Below are 12,187 nucleotides of genomic sequence, written 5' to 3'. Positions count from 1 at the left end.
CTTGTCTACCCAACCATGGAGCATCGTCCAGTGAGAAATCTCCAGTACAGAACTTCACAAACCACTGTGGACATGTTCAATCAGTCACAGCACCTTCTATATAAATCCTTTCTCATCTCTCAGTTGAGATTTTACCTATCTTGAAATAATAAAGCACCATATGTCAAAAAATAAAAATAAAAAATAAAGTGGCAAAAAAAGGGAATGATTCACCTTTCAAGGATGCTTGCACCACCAAAGAAAATTATTGAATCTCCGTAGATATAATGAGATTCAGTCAAGGAGTGATTATGATACACAAAGGATCCTCAATGTCCCTACTGTCATGTTAAACCATGAAAAAGAAGCAATATTCAGGTGTCAATCAAAGAAAGGCAAGGGGGTCATAAGACTTACAAAACTGATAACATGAGAGAGGTAGAATTTTTATATCTCCAGGTTTAGTTTTGCTACATTTTCAAGACTACACTCAAATGGGTGGCCAGATCCTAAGAGGAGATTGTTCTGCTAAGGAATCTCCACAAGGCCCTTTTGATGCCCCAGTTTCTCAGACTGTAGACAAAGGGGTTCAGCATGGGGGTGACCACAGTGTACATCACCGAGGCTGCAGCATTCTTCCTGGGAGATTGTGAAAGAGCTGAGCTGAGGTACTCACCCAGGGCTGTTCCATAAAATAAGCAAACAACTGCAAGGTGAGAACCACAGGTAGAGAAGGCTTTATACCTCCCACCTGATGAGGGGACCCTCAGAATGGAGACAAGAATTTTATAGTAAGAGAAAAAGATCCCTGAGGTAGGGATAAAACCAGACATGGCACCAATAATATACCTGACTATACTATTTTTGAGTGTGTCAGAACAGGCAAGGTTGAGGAGTTGGGAAGGGTCACAGAAGAAACTAGAAATTTCTACATTCTTGAAGCAGGAAAGTTGTAGCACAATCATATTGTGCACCTGGGAGTCCAAAAGGCTAACACAAAAGGACACCAAAACTAAGGAGCAACAGAGGCGTGGGTTCATGATGATCATGTAGTGCAGTGGGTGACAGATGGCCACAAACCTGTCATAGGCCATCACGGTAAGAAGAGTACAATCCATATACCCAAAAAGGATAAAAGTAGACATCTGTGTCAGGCAGCCTGCATAGGAGATGACTCTGCTGTGACTTTGGATGTTCACAATCATCTTAGGGATGGTGGTGGAGATGAAACTGATGTCAGCCAAGGACAGGTTGGAGAGGAAAAAGTACATGGGGGTATGGAGGCGGGGGTCAGAGGTGATGGCTAATATGATGAGCAGGTTCCCCAGCACGGTGACCAGGTACATGGACAGGAACAGGACACAGAGCAAAGGCTCCAGTTCTGGATCATCTGAGAGGCCCAGGAGGAAGAATTCTGAGACACTGGTTAGATTTCCAGTTCTATGTAGGTTGGATATCTTTGGAAAAAGAAAAGAGGACTGGAAAAACAGGAAATACATAAATGGTCAGTCATGCAGCACTGTGTCCATATTTTGGATTCAACTAACTTATTTCTAAGATTATATATCCCTGTTCCTTCAACAATATTTCTCACTGTGACAAATTACATTTGCTTAGAATTTTTCCTTCTTGATTTCTGTGTTATACATGTCTATCTATAAACTCTTAGATTATAAAACTTCACAGAAAAGTGAAAGGGAACTAGAACATCCATGATCTCAGTTAAATACAGCCTACTTATTTAGAAATAATACAGAAAGAGAAATTCCCTTCCCCTTTACGAAAAATTATACTTCAAAGAAATGAAATATTTGTATAAATCTTATTTCATTTAAATTCAATTCTAGATATTTCCTTTATTTGGAATATTTTTTAAATCTCTATGAAATGAAGGACTTGGTCATCTGGATTCTAAATTAAAAATGAATGTTCACAGTCAGAAAGCATTTTTAGGTGATATTCAGAGTTTTATTGGTTTCTCTGTCTTCCCTCCTTCATGAAATAAGTAATTACTCAGTTATCAGGGTTCTGTTTTAAAAATCACTTAGTATATATTTCATTTGACTTTAGTGTACTGAAAACTTTGATCTGCATGGGTTAATTAAGTGCACATGATCATACAGCATCAGTAACTATAATTACAGCATTAGTGTACAGAGCATTTCAATGACTAAACAATAATGAAATTTTAGAAAAGCTCTTGAAATTTTTTTTTTAATTTTATACAGTGTTATTTGTTTCCATACCATCTCATTTAAATGTCTAATGTGTGAGACCACTTTAGATCTTTTGGACTCTATTCTGTGTTGGTGAAATAACACTACCTTATTGTTTTGCTTTTTTGTTTTCAGTTTATTGGAATGATTGACAAAATTGCATATATTTGTGTTGTGCCACATGAAGGTTTTTAAAGGAGGTTTTGAAAAATGAAAATCATCATTAAAATGATGATTTAACCGAATACAAATCGTGAATAACTCCCACAATCAAATTAATTAATGTATATGTCACCTTACATAGCTTCTATTTGTGCTCACGCGCCTATGTGGTAAGTTAAACAGACCTCTCACAGCAGATTTCAAGAACACACAATACAAAATTATTAGCTATAGTCATCAGACTGCATATTAGAGCCCCAGAATGTATTCATTTTATAACAAAAGTTTATATTCTTTGACCAACATTTCTCCACCTTCTCCACTACCAGTTCTCAAAACTACAGCTCTTTCTTTTAAACTTCTTATTTTATATTGGAGTATAGCCAGTTAACAATGTTGTGATAGTTTCAGGCAAACAGCAAAGGAACTCAGCCATACATATAAATCTATCCATTCTGCCTCAAAATCCCCTTCCCTCCCCGCTGCCACATAACATTGAGCAGAGTTCCCTGTGCTATACAGTAAGTCCTTGTTGGTTGTACATGTGTACCTTTGGCCAAATCATGTTGATGTAAGGCAAAAACCATCATAATATTTTAATTACCTTCCAGTAAAATAAATAAATCAATTAAAAATATAAATGTAACAAAGAACAAAAAAAGCATATAGCAGAGTGTACATGTTGATTCCCTCCCTAACTATATCTCCCCTCATGGCTGAGTAATATCCTATTGTTTATATACACACCATATTTTCTTTACCTGTTCATCTGTCAACAGACATGTATTCATATTTTCACTATTTCAAATAATATTGCAATGACAAGGGAATGCATTAAAAAGATTTAAATAGAATCATCCCAACACATCTTGCAGTATCCTTATCTATGAAATTATGATAGTAATTGAACCTACAGAATAATACCATTCAAGAAAGTTTTTAAAAACCAGTGATTCTCACTTCCATTTCATCAATTACTTATGTGTGCTCATTTAAAAATGCTTAGTTACCCCAACTTCAGCCCAGAACCAGTTTCAGGATCTCTACTGGCGAGTGTCTTGGTCTCCCTTCTGTGAACCAGGGCTTGATCAACACTGCCTTAGAATGAATATTGCCCAACACTTAGAAAAATCTCCATGAATATTATCAATTAATACTGTCATGAATACCCTGCTGCTAAGTCACTTCAGTCATGTCTGACTCTGTGCGACCCCATAGATGGCAGCCCACCGGGCTCCCCCGTCCCTGGGATTCTCCAGGCAAGAACACTGGAGTGGGTTGCCATTTCCTTCTCCAATGCATGAAAGTGAAAAGTGAAAGTGAAGTCACACAGTCGTGTCCGACCCTCAGCGACCCCATAGACTGCAGCCTACCAGGCTCCTCCGTCCATGGGATTTTCCAGGCAAGAGTACTGGAGTGGGGTGCCATTGCATGAATACCCTACCTATTCTTAAAATATAAACATTTAATAATATTGCTTCAGATTCCACATATTATAGAAATTTGAAACATTAATGATAAAATTTAACTTCTTTTGGAATCTCAGTTGTATCCCATTTCTCTGCATACATGTCCCCAAAAGTAACTAGTGTGATGAACTTGATAGATGTTTCCTTGTAAATGTTTCCATAATGTCAATATTCATTTGACGTTATGCATAACCAGCTTTTAAAAACTTTTCCCTAAATAGAATACTATCCATATTGCCTCTGAATGCACTTCTTTACCCAACATTTTGGTTAAGCCTCTTGTGAAGTGCATACAACTACATCAAACAATTTCCTGACACATGTTATTACATAAGGAAAGATACCATTTTCTTCAGTTGGTAAGTTTATATAAATTAATTTCACTTTAACAAATTTTACACATTTAAATGCAGTAATATATAATTTAATATATTTTATATATTAAATAAGTATTTAGTTTACATTACATATATTATTTTTTATTTATATCAGTTTTTGCTTACAACAATCCTATGAAAATTCTTGTACCTCTCTCTGTTTCAGACAAATGGAAATTAGTACATAACATGTGAGTGGCAATTAGTTAAGTTCTCAAAATGGGTGCATAACCAGTTTGGTGTGTGTGTGTGCTCAGTCATGTCTGACTCTTTGTGATCCCATGGACTGGAGCCCACCAGGCTCCTCTGTCCATGGGATTCTCCAGGCAAGAATACTGGAGTAGTACCAGAGTCCAGCCCCGGCAGGATCCAGGGATTCCCTCAGGAGGACGGTGTTGGCGATTATAATAGCAAAGGCTGAGAGATTTTAGAGGCTCATTAATAACTGGTTTACGCAGGAAATCAATAAAGTTCGTGACACCGAACTTGCTCTGACTATGGAGGCCGCAGGCGCCCTCTCGAATAGCAGAAGGTGCTCCACCTTGGGTGCCTTCTCGAGTGGGTCTTAGAAGCCCAGGCAAATAAGTAGTCCCAGAGGACCCCCACACTCCAATTAAATGTCCTGAAGGAAGAACAGAAAAGAAAAGGAGGAAAAGGAAACAAGAAAGAACGACACCGGGAGACCAAGCTTTGAGCAAGGCCCATAGCTTTATTTTCAAAGGGACCTTACATACCTTAAGTTCTGCCTAGAGAATAATAGGAGGGGTGAAATCATGGGAAGTCAGCAGTCTTTGATCCTTATAGAGACCAGGCTTTCTCTTCTGCAAGCTTATCGTATACAAATGGTTTGGGTGATTTACATCATTTTCTGGCCAGAAGGCGTGTTAACATTTTATGACTCTGATAAAGGTTTGTCAACCATGAGACTTATTTTCTCTAAGAGTAATTATTTTAAAGTTTGGCGCCATCCTCCGAAGGTGCTAGATAAAGTTGCATTCCTATAGGGCAGAGGTGCAGTGGGTTTACAACAAGGAAAGAATTTATTACCTTAAGGGTCTAAAGTTGTTAGCACCAAGGCCACTACTTATTTTTCCTATGTACCAACTATATTAATTAATACATTTTTAAGGATACAATACAGGGGATGTGGAAACTTGGCAGCAAGCATTGGTTCAACAATGAAATCTTCTACTAGTTCTAACAATTTCTAACTCCCCAAGAGGCTCTATACTATTTGAATATCTTAGGCTTCCCATGCCTCTCACGGTTGGGAGACTGTAAACAATTGTATGCATAGCTGTAGGAGTCCGGGTAAACCTGTCAGGCAAATTAGAGAGCCGTCTGAGGGCTTTGGATTGAAACACTCCTATTATGCCCAGGAGGCTAATTAGCTAGAGCTCTAAGTTGATTTCCTTCAGAGAAAAGGTGGTCGGGGATAGCCTACCATGACTGTCAGAGGAGTTGGTGAAAGTCATGAAGCAGTAAAACAGACAGACTCTGGTTTTGGGGTAGACACTCAGGCAGGCCCAGAGGGGCACCCCTCGAGTTCTTGCTCGCCTTGCCCACCAGAACTCTCCCACATGACCTTGTCATGGGTGGGGACTCCCATGCTGGCTCCTGGCAGAGTGGGTTGCCATTTCCTTCTCCAGGGGATCTTCCTGACCCAGGGATTGAACCCGGGCCTCCTGCATCACAGGTAGATTCTATGTTGTCTGAGCCACCAGGGAAGCTAATTCCTTATATTTGTTTCAGTGCAAAAATAACATTCTGTCAACTGCATTCATAACATTTTCACCTTATATAGGAAATCTTTTCAACCTTAAATTTGAAAGCTGTACTGCAATGCATGATTATTCATTGAAAACCTTATAGTCATCCATGTTAGTGCCATTATGATCTCTGTAAACTGCGGCCTTAGTCCAGTGATTCACAGATACTCACTGAACCAAAAGGGGACGAAACAATTCTCTACCTTCCTTTCACCTCTGGGACCCAAGTAGGTTTGAAAAGAAACACATGAGCCACAGTGGAGGTGACTGAGAGCTGGTACATGAAAAATCAGATCAGTGATTTGAGTCCTGGGTCTTTCACCCCTGTAAGTGAAATGTGTGTAAATATCTCAAGCTCTCTGTGCTTCTCTTCTTCTTGGACATAAAGATCTACCACCCACTCTAGAACATATATGGCACCAAAGGGAAATTAGAAACAATATTTGGTCATTTGTATAAATAATTTTAATCATTATTGGGATAGTGTGCTTATTAATAGGGCTTCCCAAGAGGCACTAGTGGTTAAGAACCCACCTGCCAATGCAGGAGACATGAGATGCAGGTTTGATCCCTGGATCAGAAAGATCCCTTGGAGGAGGGCATGGCAACGCATTCCAGTATTCTTGCCTGCAAAACTCCATGGACAGAGGGGTCTGGTGGACTACAGTCCATGGCGTTGCAAATAGTTGGACACAACTGAAGCGAGTTAGCAGGCATGTATGTTTATTAATAAAATACAATGCCCAAAATGTAATGATGTATCATGGAGTATATAGCAGAGAGATCAAAGCCTTTCCTATCTCAGAGCTGGAGCACAGTTAACATGAAACCCTAAAATAAGTCTCAGCCCATGCATTAAAATATACATGTCCTATTCTTTTCTCTTTTATTCCCCTCATATTCATGAAAATCTCTTCAATGACTTCTCAGTGACTAAATGCTGCAGATGCTATTATCAGCAGATGAATGGATAAGAAAGCTGTGGTACATATACACAATGGAGTATTACTCAGCCATTAAAAAGAATTCATTTGAATCAGTTCTAATGAGGTGGATGAAACTGGAGCCTATTATACAGAGTGAAGTAAGCCAGAAGGAAAAACACCAATACAGTGTACTAACGCATATATATGGAATTTAGAAAGATAGTAACAATAACCCTGTGTACGAGACAGCAAAAGAGACACTGATGTATAGATCAGTCTTATGGACTCTGTGGGAGACGGAGAGGGTGGGGAGATTTGGGAGAATGGCATTGAAACATGTATAATATCATGTATGAAACGAGTCACCAGTCCAGGTTCGATGCACGATACTGGATGCCTGGGGCTGGTGCACTGGGACAACCCAGCGGGAGGGTATGGGGAGGGGGGAGGGAGGAGGGTTCAGGATGGAGAACACAGGAATACCTGTGGCGGATTCATTTCGATATTTGGCAAAACTAATACAATATTGTAAAGTTTAAAAATAAAATAAAATTTTTAAAAAAATTTCAAAAAAAACACAAACAAACAAACAAACAAAATTAAGGTTTTCTTCTCTGAGTCCCATGCCCTGAATTTCATTTTCAGACTTTCTGAAAGTTTTCAGCAGAGGTAGAGAGGTATAACTACAGATGCATCTGGAGTATATTATTTTAAGCATTTTCATTTTCCTGCATAAGTCTGGACCACAAGACTGATTTTGTGTCTCCTTTTGTGATTGACTTAGCTCATTATAACTGTAGAAGAGACAGTGGACAGGTGAAGTGAAATCACAGAACAGCATCAACAGAGATCTACCCTAAAGTATTAGGTGCCAATTATTTCTATGGCTTCGTCTGTGACTTCAGACGTTCTTCCCATAGTTGATGAGGCAAGTGCCACCTACTCCCCAACATTGTGTCCTCCAGGAAATTCCAAGGGGAAGGGCACAGTAAGCAGGGAGTGCCAGGAAGTGACAGGGCTGTTTGGGTGAAAAGGGGAAGACTGCCCAGATGCCATGTGTCTGGAGTCAGTCTCCCCAGATTGACAGGCTTCAGATTTGGCTTTAATACTTTCTAACTCATGAACTGGTAGATGTGACATAAAATGCTGTGCCTCTTTCCTCTTTTTAAAATTATAATAATGTGTGCACTAACAATTTGGGAGAGATTATGCAGACAGAATCGAACAAGAAACATAAAACGTACCTCAGAGTCTGACACTTAAGAAGCCTTGAACAACAGTACATGATGTTATGATCAGTTTTATCCTCCTCATTCTCATCACTGCTTTCATATGATTTAAATGAGTGAAGGGAAGTTTACAGACCCATTAGCTGCTCTTGTGGGAAGGATGCCAGACAGAACCAGAACAAGTAAGGCATATGCAGAACTCTGAATGAGAGTTCTGCATATGCCAACCAGAACCTAATAGATAAATTTCAAAAGTCTCTATTCCAAAACCATGTAGATGGGTGCCTTCCTACCTTTTATGAAAACTATTATGTTTGCTGCTCTTGAGGGGGAAAGAATGCTCAAACAGTCCTTCTGTCAATTACTGTCTCCCTCAGCACTTACTGGGCTGGGCTGCATCTCTGCTGAAGCAGGACCAAGGACCACAGACTCTGCCTCTCTCCTGCCTGGTGTGTGATGAAGTCTCAGGTCCCTCCTCAGGAGAGGAAGGAAGACACACTCAGATTGGACCTTCTGATGCAGGTTCCTCCAAAGGATGGAGACATAGGTGTGGACTCCCAATATTAGAACAGGCAAACTAAAGAACTGGAGGCACTGGCCAATTATTTTCAGTGGTATGACCTTAGAGCTCAGTGCCCAAAGCTCATCATTAGCCAGATGGTCCATGTTGTCCCAATCTCTGGAGACTTGTTAATATTAACAGAACAAGAAAAGGAGAAAAGTGAATGTCCTGGGAATGTTCCTCCTCTCCTCAGGTGGTTGTGCACCTCTCCTCTTTACTTCTTACTTCCAAGTTGTGCGAGGATAACGTAAAATTCAGACTTTTTTCTCAATTTAATCACACAATGTGTGATTTTGATATTTGTAAGTCCACTTTATTTATCATGAAATCTAGGTGTATTAGGACTTCTATACCAAGGATATGATACCCTTTCCATTTTCTCAGTTAATAGTTGTCTGTAAGTAAGTATAAATTTTTATTTTCATTGCCTTACTCCTTGCTTTGAATGACATTTTATATCGTGAAGATTTACATTTTGTCTCTAATTTGAATGAGTCTTTGTTTCTGAGTTTTTCTCTAACGGAATTATGTTGCCATATTAGAAAAATGATTTTATTTTTTTAATTTATTGAATATAAATGATTTACAATGGTGTGTTAGTTTCAGGTGTACAGGAAAGTGAATCATTTATACATCATATATACCTACTGTTTTTTAGATTTCTCCCACATTAGTCACTACAGGGTATTGAAAAGAGTTCCCTATGCTATACAGTAGGTCCATATTAGTTATATATTATTATATATAGTTGTGTATATATGTCAGTCCCAATCTCCCATGTATCCCTATCCCTTCATTACCCCATAGTAACTATAAGTTTAGTTTCTACATCTGTAAGTCTATTTCTATTTATAGATAAATTGATTTGTACCTTTTTTTAAGATTCCACATATAAGTGACACCATGATACTTGATTTTCTCTGTCTGACTTACTTCACTTAGTATGACAATCTCTAGGTCCATCCATTTTGCTGTAAATGACATTATTTCATTCTTTTTATGGATGAGTAAATTACCAACATCCGCTGGATCATTAAAAAAGCAAGAGAGTTCCAGAAAAACATCTATTTCTGCTTTATTGACTATGACAAAGCCTTTGACTGTGTGGATCACCATAAACTGTGGAAAATTCTGAAAGAGATGGGCATACCAGACCACCTGACCTGCCTCTTGAGAAACGTGTGTGCAGGTCAGGAAGCAACAGTTAGAACTGGGCATGGAACAACAGACTGGTTCCAAATAGGAAAAGGAGTACGTCAAGGCTGTATATTGTCACCCTGCTTATTTAACTTCTATGCAGAGTACATCATGAGAAACACTGGGCTGGAAGAAGCACAAGCTGGAATCAAGATTGGGGGGAGAAATATCAATAAGCTCAGATATGCAGATGACACCACCCTTATGGCAGAAAGTGAAGAGGAACTAAAAAGCCTCTTGATGAAAGTGAAAGAGGAGAGTGGAAAAAGTTCACTTAAAGCTCAACATTCAGAAAACGAAGATCATGGCATCTGGTCCCATCACTTCATGGCAAATAGATGGGGTAACAGTGGAAACAGTGTCAGACTTTGTTTTTCTGGGCTCCAAAATCACTGAAGATGGTGATTGCCACCATGAAATTAAAAAACTTTCCTTGGAAGGAAAGTTATGACCAACCTAGATAGCATATTCAAAAGCAGAGACATTACTTTGCCAACAAATGTCTGTCTAGTCAAGGCTATGGTTTTTCCAGTAGTCGTGTATGGATGTGAGAGTTGGACTATAAAGGAAGCTGAGCATTGAAGAATTGATTTTTTGATGATTGTCATTCTGACTGGTGTGAGGGGATATTTCATTATAGTTTTGATTTGCATTTCTCCAGTAATTAGTGATGTTGATCCTCTTTTCATGTGCTTTCTATTTTTTTAATTATGCAAACAATAAATTTATATCAGGAGTGATACAGCATATAATATTTTAAAAGTTAGACAAATCTTACATTTAATAATTTCACAATTAAAATGGCTTTTTTATTCTCCCAGGTAGTAAACCATATAATAAAAGAAAAAGAAAAAAAAAAGAACTTATTGTCAACATATGCTTTTTAGCCATCTGTATGGCTTCTTTGGAGAAATGTCTATTTAGATTTTCTGCTCATTTTTTTTTCTGCTCATTTTTAAAAATTTGATTGTTAATGTGAAATGGACTGAAGACCTAAATTTAATACAAGTTACTATAATATAAAACTATTAGAAGAAAAATGAGGCAGAACACTCTCTGACACAAATTGCAGCAGCATCTTTTTTTGATCTACCTTCTGGAGTACTGAAAGTAAAAACAAAAATAAACAAATGGGACCTAATTAAACTTAAAAACTTTTGAACAGCAAAGGAAACCATAAACAAAACAAAAAGACAATCCTCAGAATGGGAGAAAATATTTGCAAATGGAGCAACCCACAAGAAATTGATCTCCCAAATATACGAACAGCTCATGCAAGCTCAGTATTAAAAAAAAGGAAAGTCTTTAGTTTTTACTTATTATTTGGTAACTGAAATTTGCTGAAATACTTCAGAGCACCTCCAAGATATTGGTTGGGGTTGCAGGCAGTTGAAGTCTTGATGAACAGAGGATCACTTTCAAGCTCACTCACAGGGCTTTTGGTAGGATTCACAAGTACCCAGGATATTATTCAGAGAATTTAGAAATTCCTTGTTACATGGGCCCCTGAAGGAGTAGAGCACAACATAGAAGTTGGGTTCTATCAACCAAAAGAGAAAGAGAGAAGCAGCAAGAAGAAAGCCAGATTTATCTTTTTATCTAATGCCTGTCATGACTTCCCAAAATTTCTTTCTCATTGTTATAATTGAGTCACTATATGCAATTCAAGTCAATGGGCAGGAAATACACTGTAATAACAAGAGTTGGGATCAGTGAGATCGTCTCAGATCCTGCCCACCACACAGGCCTCATCCACTATAAGGACTTTGTTCTCCAAGCAATTCAAGACTCAAATCCTGTCCATCTGCTTTCCTGTATATTCCCAAATTCATTGAACCACCATAATATCAACAAAAATTCCCTGGACAGAGATTAGCATATGGGTAGACCTTTCCCTTCACTGAATACTTCTGCAGACCTCACTCTACAGCTTAAGGTCATGCAGTCTCAAGTTGACCCCTGTTTTCTGATACACTAGGAGAGCGCCTCCATCAACATCAGACCAATATGCAGCCATTTCATTGACAGATGTAACAAACGCTCCCAGTGAATCTAATTTATTCTCACTAAAGAGGAATCAACTTACTCCAGAACATATTTTCTTCACATTTTTTTGTGCTCTCAACTCTTGAAGACTTTAATAAAGTATGGTCTTTGCTTATCTGTTTTCTTCTAGTGGATAAAGTGAGATGTAAGCAGGTAGTAGTGTGATGTAACCTTCTAAATCCTGTCCGTGCAGCCTTTCTGACTCACAGACCTCTGTGCTGAGGAATGCAGAGAATGGTTTATCATTAAACAATA

The 12,187-nt window shown here is 38.5% G+C and overlaps 1 pseudogene; it reads right to left on the bottom strand.

Moving 5' to 3' along the window:
• Window positions 1-449: 449 nt before the first annotated feature.
• On the bottom strand, window positions 450-7,248 carry LOC113896360 (annotated as a pseudogene).
• Window positions 7,249-12,187: the final 4,939 nt, after the last annotated feature.

The sequence above is a fragment of the Bos indicus x Bos taurus genome, chromosome 7 (assembly GCF_003369695.1).
Source record: "Bos indicus x Bos taurus breed Angus x Brahman F1 hybrid chromosome 7, Bos_hybrid_MaternalHap_v2.0, whole genome shotgun sequence".
Classification (NCBI taxonomy): domain Eukaryota; kingdom Metazoa; phylum Chordata; class Mammalia; order Artiodactyla; family Bovidae; genus Bos; species Bos indicus x Bos taurus.
The sequence above is the reverse complement of the archived record's forward strand: the minus strand, read 5'-3'. Positions and strand labels throughout refer to the sequence as shown.